Source organism: Alligator sinensis, unplaced genomic scaffold (genome assembly GCF_000455745.1).
Source record: "Alligator sinensis unplaced genomic scaffold, ASM45574v1 scaffold879_1, whole genome shotgun sequence".
Classification (NCBI taxonomy): domain Eukaryota; kingdom Metazoa; phylum Chordata; order Crocodylia; family Alligatoridae; genus Alligator; species Alligator sinensis.
The window spans coordinates 1079305-1094685 of NW_005842250.1; the positions used below are offsets into that span (position 1 = coordinate 1079305).

The window sequence follows — 15381 nt, forward strand, 5'->3', positions numbered from 1 at the left end:
TCTCTAGTCTCTCCTCGTAGGGCTTGGTCTGTAGGTCCTTAACCATACGAGTGGCCCTTCTCTGAACCCTCTCCAGGTTATCCGCATCCCTCTTGAAGTGCGGTGCCCAGAATTGCACGCAGTACTCCAACTGCGGTCTGACCAGTGCCCGATAGAGGGGAAGTATCACCTCCTTGGACCTATTTGTCATTCATCTGTTGATGCACGATAAAGTGCCATTGGCTTTTCTGATGGCTTCGTCAGATGCCTACTGCTGATTCATGTTCATCTTGGAGTCCACTAGGACTCCAAGATCCCTTTCCACTTCCGTGCCACCCAGCAGGTCATTCCCTAGGCTGTAGGTGTGCTGGACATTTTTCCTCCCTAGGTGCAGCACTTTGCATTTCTCCTTGTTGAACTGCATTCTGTTGTTTTGTGCCCACTTGTCCAACCTGTCCAGATCTGCTTGTAGTTGTTCCCTGCCCTCCGGCGTGTCCACTTCTCCCCATAGCTTTGTGTCATCTGCAGACTTAGACAGAGTACATTTCACTCCCTCGTCCAAGTCGCTGATGAAGACATTAAAGAGTATCGGTCCAAGGACCGAGCCCTGCGGGACCCCACTGCCCACACCCTTCCAGGTCGAAACTGACCCATCCACCATGACTCTCTGGGTGCGACCCTCCAGCCAATTCGCCACCCACCGGACTGTGTAGTCATCCACGTCACAGCCTCTTAACTTGTTCACCAGTATGGGGTGGGATACTGTATTGAAGGCCTTCCTGAAGTCTAAGTATACAACATCCACCCCTCCTCCTGTGTCCAGGCGTTTTGTAACCTGGTCATAAAAAGAGACTAGATTAGTCAGGCATGATCTGCCTGCTACGAATCCGTGCTGGTTTCCCCTCACCATAACTTGTCCTGCTGGGCTCTCGCAAATGTGAGCCTTGATAATTTTTTCAAAGATTTTGCCAAGGATGGAGGTGAGACTGTGCCAAGGATGGAGGTCAGACTGAGTCATAGTCATAGGTTACAACATCAGGGGGCACAAGATGGAGGCTTGACATACAAGATAGAAACTTGACATTACTTGACATTATTTTACAGACCTAGGTCTAAATTATATAAATTTAATATGCAACAATAAAAATCAATGCAAAAAATGATAGGAATACAATATAATACAATATAAAACAGTAAAATCAATACAAACATAATAGAACACTATTTACAATATAAAAAGGGGCTTATTACAATAATAGTATACAAGAACTTAGCTTACCTAGTATTACTTATAATCACTTATAAGGGATAGAGAGGGCAGAAAGAAAGTCAGAAATGGTTAGGGGAAGGGGATGGAATGTATTTTTAAATTAAAAAAAAGAAAAACTGGGGGTTTTGCTACAATGGTTAAGTTCTAATTGGTCTTGGCTCTACTGTATTTGGGATAAGAGAGCTGCTCCCCCATAAGCAGCTACCCCTCCCGTAGCACACTAACACCTGCTAAATCCCTTTAATTGGAGAGGGGGTACCTCATCTGAGTACCACCCAAGTTACATTTACCGTCCATGCTATCCCTACCCTCCCAGGCCTGCCAGTCCCCCTCACTCCTAATCTGCCTCCCTAGCCCTGCCAAACCAAAAACCCAGTCCAACAAAAAGTAATTTTAATTAACTTGAGTCTTGGATTGCCTGACCCATAACAATTTGACCTTTGCCATGAAGTGCATGGGAGCACAGGGAATCCAAAAAAATTGTATTTTTCATTAATCTGAACCTGGAATTAAATCACCAATAAAAATTTCCAAGATTAGCACCTGGAGTCTTGTTGAAGTATTGCAATAGAGATTCAATGGCTTTCCATGGATTACTGAGTGAACGTGTGGCAAAACCCCCAGATTTTCTTTCTTTTTTTTTTTTAATACATTCCCTCCCTTCCCCAACTATTTCTGACTTTTTCTCTTCCTCTCTATTCCCTTTAGATAAGTATGAGTAAGCTAAGACATAGGATAAGCTTTAGCATTTTTGTAGCAAGTTTTTTTCCTTTTCTCTCTCTCCTTCTTTGATCCACTGTTTTATATTGTATACTTTTATGTTTATATTGATTTTTACTGTGTGATTACTGTTTTACTGATTTTTACTGTTTTTTAAATTGATACTATATGATTTAGGCCTACATGTGTAAGTTAGCACAAGTAATGTCAAGTTATGTCAAGTTTCCATTTTGAATGTCAAACCTCCATCTTGTGCCCTCTTCCCGGGTATTACCTATGACTCATGTGTAACCAGTCTCATGTAAATTGATTCCTGAATGAATGGGGATGAATGAGGATGCTTGAGATAGAATGATAGCAGGCCTCTACTGAATAATCAATTCAATGACTGGGCCATCAGCTCAACAACTGGACCATTGCCTTCCATTGATTCACCCAGGAACCATGGACCCAGCATTTGAAACACAAAGACCCTACAGAAATCAGCCAATCTACTATTGCAACACAGACACCTGGAACTGCACGTCCTTGCCTGGAGTCCACATGCTCAGTACACCAGGGCTGACCCTTGCCTGGGCATGCTCCTACCACTAGGGTCATAGAAGGTCTGCCCCTATAAAAATGGGTAGTAAAGACAGACCCAGTGGGATGCCCTCTCCATCTGAACTATCCACCCAGAAACCCTGCCAGGGACCACCTCTGGACAACACCTTGCTGGAGAAGACCCCAACTGGCCATCAAGGATTAACTCACAGCCCAGGATAGGTAGCTATCACCCATCTTCCTTTCCCAAGCAAAGGACCTGGACTCTGTCCTTACAAACCTTGACTTCAATCCCTTCACCAAGCTGTTTTCTCTCCTGCTACCATTGTGTGTGTGTGTGTGTGTGTGTGTGTGTAGGAACCAATAACTTCATGGGGCTGTGTAATGTGTTGCCTGTTTAATAAACCTGTTATTTTGAAACCCTGAGTTAAGTTTTTGTCTTATTGACCTCCAGACCCTCCTCCTTGATTTCCTGGCTATCTCCCAGCTTTCTTCCTCCCAGTTTCCAGCCCCAATCTCCTAGCTTTCTGCCTCTTTGTCTCCTGGCCATCTCCTCCTTGCTACCACTTATCTGCTTCCAATCTCCCAGCTTTCTGCCTCTCAGTTTCCAGCCCCCATTTCCCAGATATCTGCCTTTCTCTTTTCCTGACTGTCTTCTCCTTGCCATTGTGCTTTTCCCCTTGCTTCCACCCTGGCACCAGGTCACCCTGAGTAACCCTGGGGCACATTAACCCTAAGTAACCCCAAGCCCTGGTGACCCTGATGAACCCCAGGGCACTTGACCTTAAGTAACCCCAGCTTCTCTCCCAATGGGAGACTTATTGGGAGAGGATCTAAATTATGCCTTGGGTCCCCTTGGTTCAGTTGACTAAAGGAGACCATTATTTGTCCTTCAGACTGAGGGAAGCACCCCAACTTCTTGTAGTGGGTCAAGTACCCTCAAGGACTACTAGGCCTGTGTTTCCTGGAGGCCACAGGTCCAGGATCAGTCCAGACTCTGGGAGGTGGCAGCGTTACCCCCAGGCTAGCAGGTGTGCTCCAGGAAGGGGGTCGGCCAGATTTGAGGCACGCCTAGGGAGGCACTCAGAGCCTTGAAGGTGGTTGGGTGCAGTGGGGCGGGTGTCTCAACACAGGAGCTCCCCCTAGTGGTCTGCCACATGCTTCACCCTCTGCCTCTTTTTATTTGTAGCTCTAATTAACAGAACTTTGGTGCAGTTCATCAACCCCAGACAAATCATATCTTTTCAAAGCATTGTCTAGTTGCCGGTAAAGAGGGAAGTTTGTTATGGCATGTGGGAGAGGAGGGGGAGGGGGGGGGGGGGGGGGGGGGGAGGAGGCAGAGGCACTGCAATAGAAAGAACCAAACTTGCTCCAAAAGCAAGAGGCTGCCTTTTCCTTCACTTTTCCAAAAGCTGCCTATCAAACTGCACAGGTCTGAGATGCCTAGGACACTAAGATGTGCAGAAGTGACAGCAAATGTATACAGTTGTCTCCCACTTTTGATTTTCTGAAAGAATAAAACACCTGGCTCCATTTAAGAAATACATCTGTGAGGAATTGCAGATTTGCAGAGGAAAGCCTTCCCCTTACCTTTTTTTTAAGGTGAAAAAAAGACTTGGCTAGGTCTTTCTCATAAACTGGTCAATTCATGTGTGTTCTGCATAAGACACTGAGAAATATTTCACCTCTTTGGAGATGAGTGAATTTAATGTTGGAAGAAGCGCCAGATGAACAGTCTTGGAGTCTGAGGTCCAGGTTCAGACTGTTGCATAAGCAACAGACATGCTGCCTTGCTTATTGCCTCAGCTCTGAGAAGGAGTCAGCTCCAAGGCTGAGAAGGTCTTTCAGAAAAGGGATGGAGACTCTGCCTCCATTGAGACTGTTAAAAATGTTGGTTGATATTCTGGTTTGGAAGTGAGGTCAGGGGATGTATGGTTTCTTTATTCTCGTGATGGATATTCTCTCTGGCCCACTGCCTATGGGAGAGATGTGTTACCAGAACGTTATCTCGTTCAGCACTTCAGAAACAAATGTTTGCAGAATCAAACACCTCCGATTGTCTCTACTTTGTTTTCAACAGTTGGGAAGGGAAGGCCCATGAGCACAGGACAGAAAGCTTCTAAATTAATTCTTTATGTCCATCTTCAAGGTTGGGAATGGACAGACAGGAGAAATAACCTGGGGGTATTACAATCTAGTTACTCTGTTTCTTCAAAAACCTTTTTATCATCCATTATTATATAGAATCTTATTGCATAGATGCATGTTGTCTATAAGCTATGTCTAATTGGACTTAGGCACCTAAGTGGGATCCTATTCCACCCTGCTCAAGTTCCTAAAAAGATGTAACATAGAATCATAGAAAATTAGGGATGGAAGGGACCTCAGAAAGTCATCTAGTCCAGCCCCCCTGCTCAAAGCAGGACTAGCCCCAGCTAAATCATCCCAGCCAAAGCTCTGTCTAGCCAGGTCTTAAAAAACTCCAAGGATGAAGATTCCACAACCTCTGTGGGTAAGCTGTTCCAGTGTTTTACTACCTTCCCAGTGAAAAAATTCTTACCTAACATGTAAGGTTGTGTGTAGACGAAACAAAATTTCCCATTTACATCAATGCAATTGCATTTGTGTTTGCATGACCGGGAATTTCCCACTGCTTTAAAGTCCATTTAGCACTTTAAACTAACACTACTCAGAGATGCTTTTATTTGTGTTGCTTTCCTGTTACACTGCTCCAACTGTGGATTTTGTTCGTGCAAATAGCCAGACTCCAAAGACTCGTAATTAATCCCTTTTGCCACGAGGGGCTGCTGCATTCTAGCCTCTAGCCAGTAGGTGGCGCTGTGTGCTCTTTTTCACCCTTTTCCACTCCTCCCTCTGCAGTCAGGTTAGGATGTGTCTGCTTGGTTGACCAGACCGACCAAATATCCTTATTTTATTATTATTTTATTTAAAAGATTGAAAGAATGGGGGAGAGCAATAATATCATTTTCTACCCCTCTTAACTGTTGTCCCCCCTGCCACCTACTGTCTATATCTTCCCCCCCACCCATGTACCCTCCAGACCTCCAGCCCTGCCCCCAGTACCCTCCCCCTGCTGTGAGCCCTGCACCCCTCCTCCCCCTCATTTTCTATCAATGCAGTGGTCATGGCTCCTGCTGGCCGTGGCAGCATCAGCATCAGTGTAATTGTAAGTTTTCTGCAAGTAGTTTTAAACTTTGGAGGGAAGGGGGTGAGTGGTTACATGACTTCCTTCAATATCGCAACCTTCCACCCAGAGCCATGGTCCAAGGGCAGCAGGATGCTGCCTGCCAGACTCGACACCAGGGGTATGCAGTGTCCCAGGTGATATTTAGGTAATATGTCCCACCAACTTTGTGAACACATGCATGTGTTCGTGTGTGTGTGTGTAAGTGTGTGTGTGTGGGGGGGTGGCAAAAGTCTGGGGTTTTTTACTGTGCGCCAAGCTCCCCTCCTCTTCCTCTTCTTCCCTTTCCTCCCTCCCCACAGAAAACTTTCATGGGTAGAACTCACCGGGGACAAGCCAACAGGCCAGTGAAGAGTCACACACCAGTGGATACTGAAAAAAACGTTTTTATTCTTTTCACATTTTTATTTTTATATTGTATGTGTGCATGTGAATGTTTTTGTATATAGTTATATAGTTATTTTTGCTAAGAAGGACAAAAGTCTTGACCTTTTGTTTATTTTTGTTACATTTTGTATTCATTTTATTTTAATATTGTCAATTTTGTATACAGTTATTCATTTTCAGTTCAGTAAAGTTTTTGCTTCATATAATAGATGTGTCATATTTTCTTTGGGATGGTTGGGTTTGTTTTCAGAGACTTCACCCACCTCAGGGGTGGGGATGGTGTGCCTGGGAGGTTTTTAGACATGGCATTACTGGAAAGACTTGTAAAGAGTTGCAGGGTGGACTTCTTAAGGGTGCAGTCCAGCCAGATGTCTTGTAAGAAAAAAGACTAAATAACCCCACTCAGGGCCCTTAGCCTTTAACAAGTCTTTCAAGACAATTTAGTAAGCCTTTAAAATGCATATGATATGGTTGTTGAGGGGGTGGGGTTAACACCTGGAAACTCCTTTTTTCTTTGCAGGCAGGCAAATAGTTTCTTTTTTTCTTTTTACTGTTATGGGAGGTGTGATATAAAAATGATTTTTTTTCAAGGCTTTCTTTATAAAGCAATGTTTGCTTTACAAAATCCTGCATGCAGCACCTTTTGGAGCCACCCACTCCTTCCCCCCCCACCCCCCAAGAGAGCTCATCACTTTTCTCAGGATTGCTTTGTCCTCCCTTGCCATATCTCTCCTCTCAGCCTTCTCAAAGGACAGGGAGAAGTTGGGGGAGATGAGGAGCAGCACTCTCAAGGCAGCCCTGGGTAATCTGCCCTCTCCAGAATAAAGTGTATTCAGAAAGAACTTCTTTTCATCCAAATTCAAGAAAATTGTAATACCGCCTTCTTCTACGCTAGGTATTGCTATGTCCTCATTAAATCAGTCTCAGCTAAGCAGGAGCTGCTAATTAGCCAAGGCCATGTTTTAAAAAAGCACTATGCCCAGGGTTTTTTTCTTTCCCCACAGTTCCTCTTCCCCTCGCAGGCTCCAGCATTTGAGGCCTGTGGTTCCCCTAAATCCCATGCTCAATAACTAATATAGATGACTGTGTGACTTTAGCTCAGCACCCACAATAGTCCACAGAGGGTACTGGGGTTTGAAGGTGTCTACCAGCTGCTGCATTGGAAGAGTGGTCAGTTCAAGTGTGCAGGCAGATGTTTGCAGGGCAAAACAGGTTTGCACCTGCAGAGGAGGAGCAGAACCACGGCTGGAGTTTGGAGAGGGGGTATCTGGTCATGTCTGGACAGTTCCTCATGGGGGTGATGTGATGAGGTTGCTTTGTCCATGTAATAACTGCTCATGCTGCAGAGATAAAGCATCATTGCAATAGATAGCCTGCTTACTCCTAGGCCTTGACATATTCTCTTTATTCCTGCTCACCTATGTGGCCTTTTTGATATACTTGCATGTCCAGATGTGCTCTGTCTCTGAATGCATAGCCACACGTATGTGGCAGACTATGTATATATCCAGACTGTATGCATCATATGGCTACCCCCAGACATATTATTGAGGTCTCTGGAGGGGAGGCTAACCAATCAGAAATATGGGCCCTGTTTGTGCCCAGCCTGCGCAGCAACCACGCTTACTCCTCCCCTCCCCTCCCCCACCCAGCTGCAAAATGCTTCCCCCCACCTCCCAGGTCCATGAAATCAAGCAGGAGCAAGTACAAATCAGAATTTTTTGTTCCTCACCTTTATTTTTTTCACAATACATTGAATTGCAATCAATTCCATTGAGAAATCACAATAAAGCTAAAACAGTATAGACTTTTTTTTACTCAACTATGCTGTTGGTAGTCAACTGGTGAATATTTTTTCTACACTACAGCCATTGCCAGCAAAAGCAAGACAATATAAAACACCAATTCACAATATACTCCCATGTTCCTTCAGTAATCCCTTGATATCATATGGATTGATGGAGGGCTGCATGGTGGAAGGGTGAGAGGGCGAGAGGGAGGGATGGAGGGAGGCAGGGTTGAGGCCCCCTCAGGTCCAGATGGATGATGACCTGACTCAGCTGGTTGGCTGAGTCAGGCCATGCTACTCCCTCTCGCTTGCAATGTACCTTTGGAATCTGCTGGGCACAAAGCTTTGGGAGGGATGGAGGTGGCCCCCAGGTGGGTGGCTGGTGGAGAGGGAGGGAGGAAGAGAGGCATGCTGGACCCCCTTCCTGGTTACTGAGCATGTCCTGCACAGCAGAAACATGGGGGGGAAAGCCATGGTCACAAAGGGGGTCCACTCAGGTGGGGGCCTCCAGGCACAGTTGAAGCCCCCTCGTCCAGATGGATGGCCTGACTCAGTGCTACTCCCTCTCCATTGCATTCTACCTTTGGAGTCGTTGCTGGGCACAAAGTTTTGGGAGGGGTGGAGGGGACCCCCAAGTGAGTGAGGGAGAGGGGTGGAGGGAAGGAGGGAGGTAGGAGCCCCCTCCTTCCTAACAGGAGGGGACAGTAAGGAAGGCTAAGGTGGAGACAGAACTGGGACTAGCGACCCAGATCAAAGATAACAAGAAGTCCTTTTTTTAAATACATAGGGGGTAAAAAGAAGCTACTGGGCAATGTGGGGCCTCTGCAGGACACGCTAGGAAATCTAGTGGTCACACCAGATGACAAAGCTAGCCTCTTTAGCAATTTCTTTGCCTCCATTTTTCTGAGCAGGGACCGCGTCATCCCCCCACTGGGATCCCTGATGGACCCAGGGGAGGCTCCGCCAAACCCAGGGTCAGTGAGGACCTAGTCAGGGAACTTCTGGTGGGACTAGACATGTTCACATCAGCAGGTCCTGATGGTCTCCACCCCAGAGTGCTGAGGGAATTAGCAGAGGTCATTGCAGGACTCCTGGCATAGCTTTATGAGCACTAATGGTGCTCTGGTGAAGTGCCAGAGGACTGGAAAAGGGCCAATGTGGTCCCCATTTTCAAAAAAGGGAGGAAGGAGGACCCAGGAAACTATAGGCCCGTTAGTCTTACCTCAGTCCTGGGGAAGCTCTTGGAGAAAATTATCCAGGAGCACATCTGCAACGGACCAGCAGGGTAGATTATGCTTAGGGGCAACCAACATGGGTTCATTCAAGGCAGGTCCTGTCAGACCAACCTGGTGGCCTTCTACGATCAGATCACAAAATCCTTAGATGCAGGTGTCATGGTGGACGTAGTCTTTCTGGACTTTAGGAAGACCTTTGGCACTCTCTCACCCCATTCTCATTAAAAAAGTTAGGCAACTGTGATGACGATGCCTACACAGTCAGATGGGTCACAAATTGGTTGGAGGGATGGGTCATTTTTGACCTGGAGGGATGTGGGCAGTGGGGTTCCCCAGGGCTCAGTCCTCGGGCCCACACTGTTCAACATCTTCATCAGCGACTTGGATGAGGGGGTGAAAAGCACCTTGTTCAAATTTGCGGATGACACTAAGATGTGGGGAGAAGTGGGCACGCTAGAGGAGAGGGACAGGCTGCAACTAGATCTGGACAGGTTACAGGAGTGGGCAGATGAGAACAGGATGGGCTTCAATACTGACACGTGCAAGGTACTGCACCTAGGGAGGAAGAACCAGCAGCATACCTACAGGCTGGGGAACTCCTTTCTTGTCAGCACAGAGGCAGAAAAGGATCTTGGAGTCATTATTGATTCCAAGATGAACATGGGCCACCAATGTGAGGACGCGGTCAGGAAGGCTAACCACACGTTGTCATGCATCCACAGATGCATCTCAAGCAGGCCCAAGGAGGTGATCCTCCCCCTCTATGCGACACTGGTCAGGCCACAGTTGGAGTACTGTGTCCAGTTCTGGGTGCTGCACTTCAGAAGGGCAGCAGGATGCTGCCTGCCAGACTCGACACCAGGGGTATGCAGTGTCCCAGGTGATATTTAGGTAATATGTCCCACCAACTTTGTGAACACATGCATGTGTTCGTGTGTGTGTGTGTAAGTGTGTGTGTGTGGGGGGGTGGCAAAAGTCTGGGGTTTTTTACTGTGCGCCAAGCTCCCCTCCTCTTCCTCTTCTTCCCTTTCCTCCCTCCCCACCGAAAACTTTCATGGGTAGAACTCACCGGGGACAAGCCAACAGGCCAGTGAAGAGTCACACACCAGTGGATACTGAAAAAAACGGTTTTATTCTTTTCACATTTTTATTTTTATATTGTATGTGTGCATGTGAATGTTTTTGTATATAGTTATATAGTTATTTTTGCTAAGAAGGACAAAAGTCTTGACCTTTTGTTTATTTTTGTTACATTTTGTATTCATTTTATTTTAATATTGTCAATTTTGTATACAGTTATTCATTTTCAGTTCAGTAAAGTTTTTGCTTCATATAATAGATGTGTCATATTTTCTTTGGGATGGTTGGGTTTGTTTTCAGAGACTTCACCCACCTCAGGGGTGGGGATGGTGTGCCTGGGAGGTTTTTAGACATGGCATTACTGGCAAGACTTGTAAAGAGTTGCAGGGTGGACTTCTTAAGGGTGCAGTCCAGCCAGATGTCTTGTAAGAAAAAAGACTAAATAACCCCACTCAGGGCCCTTAGCCTTTAACAAGTCTTTCAAGACAATTTAGTAAGCCTTTAAAATGCATATGATATGGTTGTTGAGGGGGTGGGGTTAACACCTGGAAACTCCTTTTTTCTTTGCAGGCAGGCAAATAGTTTCTTTTTTTCTTTTTACTGTTATGGGAGGTGTGATATAAAAATGATTTTTTTTCAAGGCTTTCTTTATAAAGCAATGTTTGCTTTACAAAATCCTGCATGCAGCACCTTTTGGAGCCACCCACTCCTTCCCCCCCCACCCCCCAAGAGAGCTCATCACTTTTCTCAGGATTGCTTTGTCCTCCCTTGCCATATCTCTCCTCTCAGCCTTCTCAAAGGACAGGGAGAAGTTGGGGGAGATGAGGAGCAGCACTCTCAAGGCAGCCCTGGGTAATCTGCCCTCTCCAGAATAAAGTGTATTCAGAAAGAACTTCTTTTCATCCAAATTCAAGAAAATTGTAATACCGCCTTCTTCTACGCTAGGTATTGCTATGTCCTCATTAAATCAGTCTCAGCTAAGCAGGAGCTGCTAATTAGCCAAGGCCATGTTTTAAAAAAGCACTATGCCCAGGGTTTTTTTCTTTCCCCACAGTTCCTCTTCCCCTCGCAGGCTCCAGCATTTGAGGCCTGTGGTTCCCCTAAATCCCATGCTCAATAACTAATATAGATGACTGTGTGACTTTAGCTCAGCACCCACAATAGTCCACAGAGGGTACTGGGGTTTGAAGGTGTCTACCAGCTGCTGCATTGGAAGAGTGGTCAGTTCAAGTGTGCAGGCAGATGTTTGCAGGGCAAAACAGGTTTGCACCTGCAGAGGAGGAGCAGAACCACGGCTGGAGTTTGGAGAGGGGGTATCTGGTCATGTCTGGACAGTTCCTCATGGGGGTGATGTGATGAGGTTGCTTTGTCCATGTAATAACTGCTCATGCTGCAGAGATAAAGCATCATTGCAATAGATAGCCTGCTTACTCCTAGGCCTTGACATATTCTCTTTATTCCTGCTCACCTATGTGGCCTTTTTGATATACTTGCATGTCCAGATGTGCTCTGTCTCTGAATGCATAGCCACACGTATGTGGCAGACTATGTATATATCCAGACTGTATGCATCATATGGCTACCCCCAGACATATTATTGAGGTCTCTGGAGGGGAGGCTAACCAATCAGAAATATGGGCCCTGTTTGTGCCCAGCCTGCGCAGCAACCACGCTTACTCCTCCCCTCCCCTCCCCCACCCAGCTGCAAAATGCTTCCCCCCACCTCCCAGGTCCATGAAATCAAGCAGGAGCAAGTACAAATCAGAATTTTTTGTTCCTCACCTTTATTTTTTTCACAATACATTGAATTGCAATCAATTCCATTGAGAAATCACAATAAAGCTAAAACAGTATAGACTTTTTTTTACTCAACTATGCTGTTGGTAGTCAACTGGTGAATATTTTTTCTACACTACAGCCATTGCCAGCAAAAGCAAGACAATATAAAACACCAATTCACAATATACTCCCATGTTCCTTCAGTAATCCCTTGATATCATATGGATTGATGGAGGGCTGCATGGTGGAAGGGTGAGAGGGCGAGAGGGAGGGATGGAGGGAGGCAGGGTTGAGGCCCCCTCAGGTCCAGATGGATGATGACCTGACTCAGCTGGTTGGCTGAGTCAGGCCATGCTACTCCCTCTCGCTTGCAATGTACCTTTGGAATCTGCTGGGCACAAAGCTTTGGGAGGGATGGAGGTGGCCCCCAGGTGGGTGGCTGGTGGAGAGGGAGGGAGGAAGAGAGGCATGCTGGACCCCCTTCCTGGTTACTGAGCATGTCCTGCACAGCAGAAACATGGGGGGGAAAGCCATGGTCACAAAGGGGGTCCACTCAGGTGGGGGCCTCCAGGCACAGTTGAAGCCCCCTCGTCCAGATGGATGGCCTGACTCAGTGCTACTCCCTCTCCATTGCATTCTACCTTTGGAGTCGTTGCTGGGCACAAAGTTTTGGGAGGGGTGGAGGGGACCCCCAAGTGAGTGAGGGAGAGGGGTGGAGGGAAGGAGGGAGGTAGGAGCCCCCTCCTTCCTAACAGGAGGGGACAGTAAGGAAGGCTAAGGTGGAGACAGAACTGGGACTAGCGACCCAGATCAAAGATAACAAGAAGTCCTTTTTTTAAATACATAGGGGGTAAAAAGAAGCTACTGGGCAATGTGGGGCCTCTGCAGGACACGCTAGGAAATCTAGTGGTCACACCAGATGACAAAGCTAGCCTCTTTAGCAATTTCTTTGCCTCCATTTTTCTGAGCAGGGACCGCGTCATCCCCCCACTGGGATCCCTGATGGACCCAGGGGAGGCTCCGCCAAACCCAGGGTCAGTGAGGACCTAGTCAGGGAACTTCTGGTGGGACTAGACATGTTCACATCAGCAGGTCCTGATGGTCTCCACCCCAGAGTGCTGAGGGAATTAGCAGAGGTCATTGCAGGACTCCTGGCATAGCTTTATGAGCACTAATGGTGCTCTGGTGAAGTGCCAGAGGACTGGAAAAGGGCCAATGTGGTCCCCATTTTCAAAAAAGGGAGGAAGGAGGACCCAGGAAACTATAGGCCCGTTAGTCTTACCTCAGTCCTGGGGAAGCTCTTGGAGAAAATTATCCAGGAGCACATCTGCAACGGACCAGCAGGGTAGATTATGCTTAGGGGCAACCAACATGGGTTCATTCAAGGCAGGTCCTGTCAGACCAACCTGGTGGCCTTCTACGATCAGATCACAAAATCCTTAGATGCAGGTGTCATGGTGGACGTAGTCTTTCTGGACTTTAGGAAGACCTTTGGCACTCTCTCACCCCATTCTCATTAAAAAAGTTAGGCAACTGTGATGACGATGCCTACACAGTCAGATGGGTCACAAATTGGTTGGAGGGATGGGTCATTTTTGACCTGGAGGGATGTGGGCAGTGGGGTTCCCCAGGGCTCAGTCCTCGGGCCCACACTGTTCAACATCTTCATCAGCGACTTGGATGAGGGGGTGAAAAGCACCTTGTTCAAATTTGCGGATGACACTAAGATGTGGGGAGAAGTGGGCACGCTAGAGGAGAGGGACAGGCTGCAACTAGATCTGGACAGGTTACAGGAGTGGGCAGATGAGAACAGGATGGGCTTCAATACTGACACGTGCAAGGTACTGCACCTAGGGAGGAAGAACCAGCAGCATACCTACAGGCTGGGGAACTCCTTTCTTGTCAGCACAGAGGCAGAAAAGGATCTTGGAGTCATTATTGATTCCAAGATGAACATGGGCCACCAATGTGAGGACGCGGTCAGGAAGGCTAACCACACGTTGTCATGCATCCACAGATGCATCTCAAGCAGGCCCAAGGAGGTGATCCTCCCCCTCTATGCGACACTGGTCAGGCCACAGTTGGAGTACTGTGTCCAGTTCTGGGTGCTGCACTTCAGGAGGGATGTGGCCAGCATCGAGAGGGTCCAAAGGAGGGCCACTCGCATGATTAGGGGGCAACAAGGCAGGCCCTACAAGGAGAGGCTACAGGACCTGAACCTGTTCAGCCTCCACAAGAGAAGGCTGAGAGGGGATCTGGAGGTCATCTATAAACTGGCCAAGGGGGACCAGCAGGCAATGGGAAAGTCCCTGTTCCCCTGAGCACTACCAGGAGTAACAAAAAATAATGGCCATAAGTTGACTGAGAGTAGATTCAGGCTAGATATCAGGAGGCACTACATCACAGTCAAGGTGGTTAGGATCTGGAACCAACTTCCAAGGGAAGTGGTGCTCACTCCTACTGGGGGTCTTCAAAAGGAGGCTAGATAATTACCTAGCCTGGGTTGTTTGACCCCAGCATTCTTTCCTGCCCATGGCAGGGGGTCGGACTTGATGATCTGCTCAGGTCCCTTCTGACCCTACCAACTATGAAACTATCCTGCACTCCCTTCCCAGTTACTGAGCATGCCCTGCACAGCAGAAACATGGTGGGGGGGAGGAAGCCATGGTTGCAAAGGGGCCCCCCTCAGGTGGGGGCCCCAGGCACAGTTGAGGCCCCCTCAGGTCCAGATGGATGGCCCGACTCAGCTGGCTGGCTGAGTCAGGCCATGATACTCAGTCTCCGTGTCAGTCACATTGTAAATTTAGAATCTTTCCTGGGCACAGCATTTAGAAAATAATCCCTTAATTTTATACCCACTCTTAATTATTTGGGCCCCCACACCACCTATAGTGTATGTTCTCTCCCCACTTCCCACCTTGCCCAAGGAGACAGAAACCTCCCTGAGGGAGACAGAGTGGTGGGTGGGGTCAGAAGATATGTACCCCCATCCGAATTTGGTGGTAGGCATGAGGCCAGTAACCAAGTGGAGGGTGAGAAGGCTATATGAAGTGGGCCTGCAGAACTTGTACAAATCAAGCTCATGCTTAGGCCAAAGCCAGTGAAGAATCCTCAGCTTCTGCCACTGCAGTGGTCAAAGCTAACCAGGAGGAGGGCAAACGTATAAGGCAGAGAGCAGGCAAAGGAACCAAGAAGAAGGCCTTCGCAGTTCAGAGGAGAAAGTCAAACTTTTTTAGTGGGGAAGAAGGCACCACCTGTGACCCAAGCCCTCTGCCACTGCAGTGATAGCTCATGATCACAGCTTGCTTTATGGTCAGCAGTGACTCCAAAGATACAAGGGTGCAATGGAGAGGTGTCATATGGCACAGGGCAAGTGGGGCAAAGACCTTACTAC

The 15381-nt window shown here is 47.5% G+C and overlaps 1 long non-coding RNA gene across 1 annotated transcript; it reads left to right on the top strand.

The window, feature by feature from the left end:
• The first annotated feature begins 5392 nt into the window (after positions 1–5392).
• Positions 5393–6250, top strand: LOC112550911. Its single transcript, XR_003094981.1, has 3 exons — positions 5393–5699; positions 5788–5865; positions 6020–6250. It is a non-coding gene; the product is annotated as an uncharacterized LOC112550911 (long non-coding RNA).
• The last annotated feature ends 9131 nt before the right edge of the window (positions 6251–15381 follow it).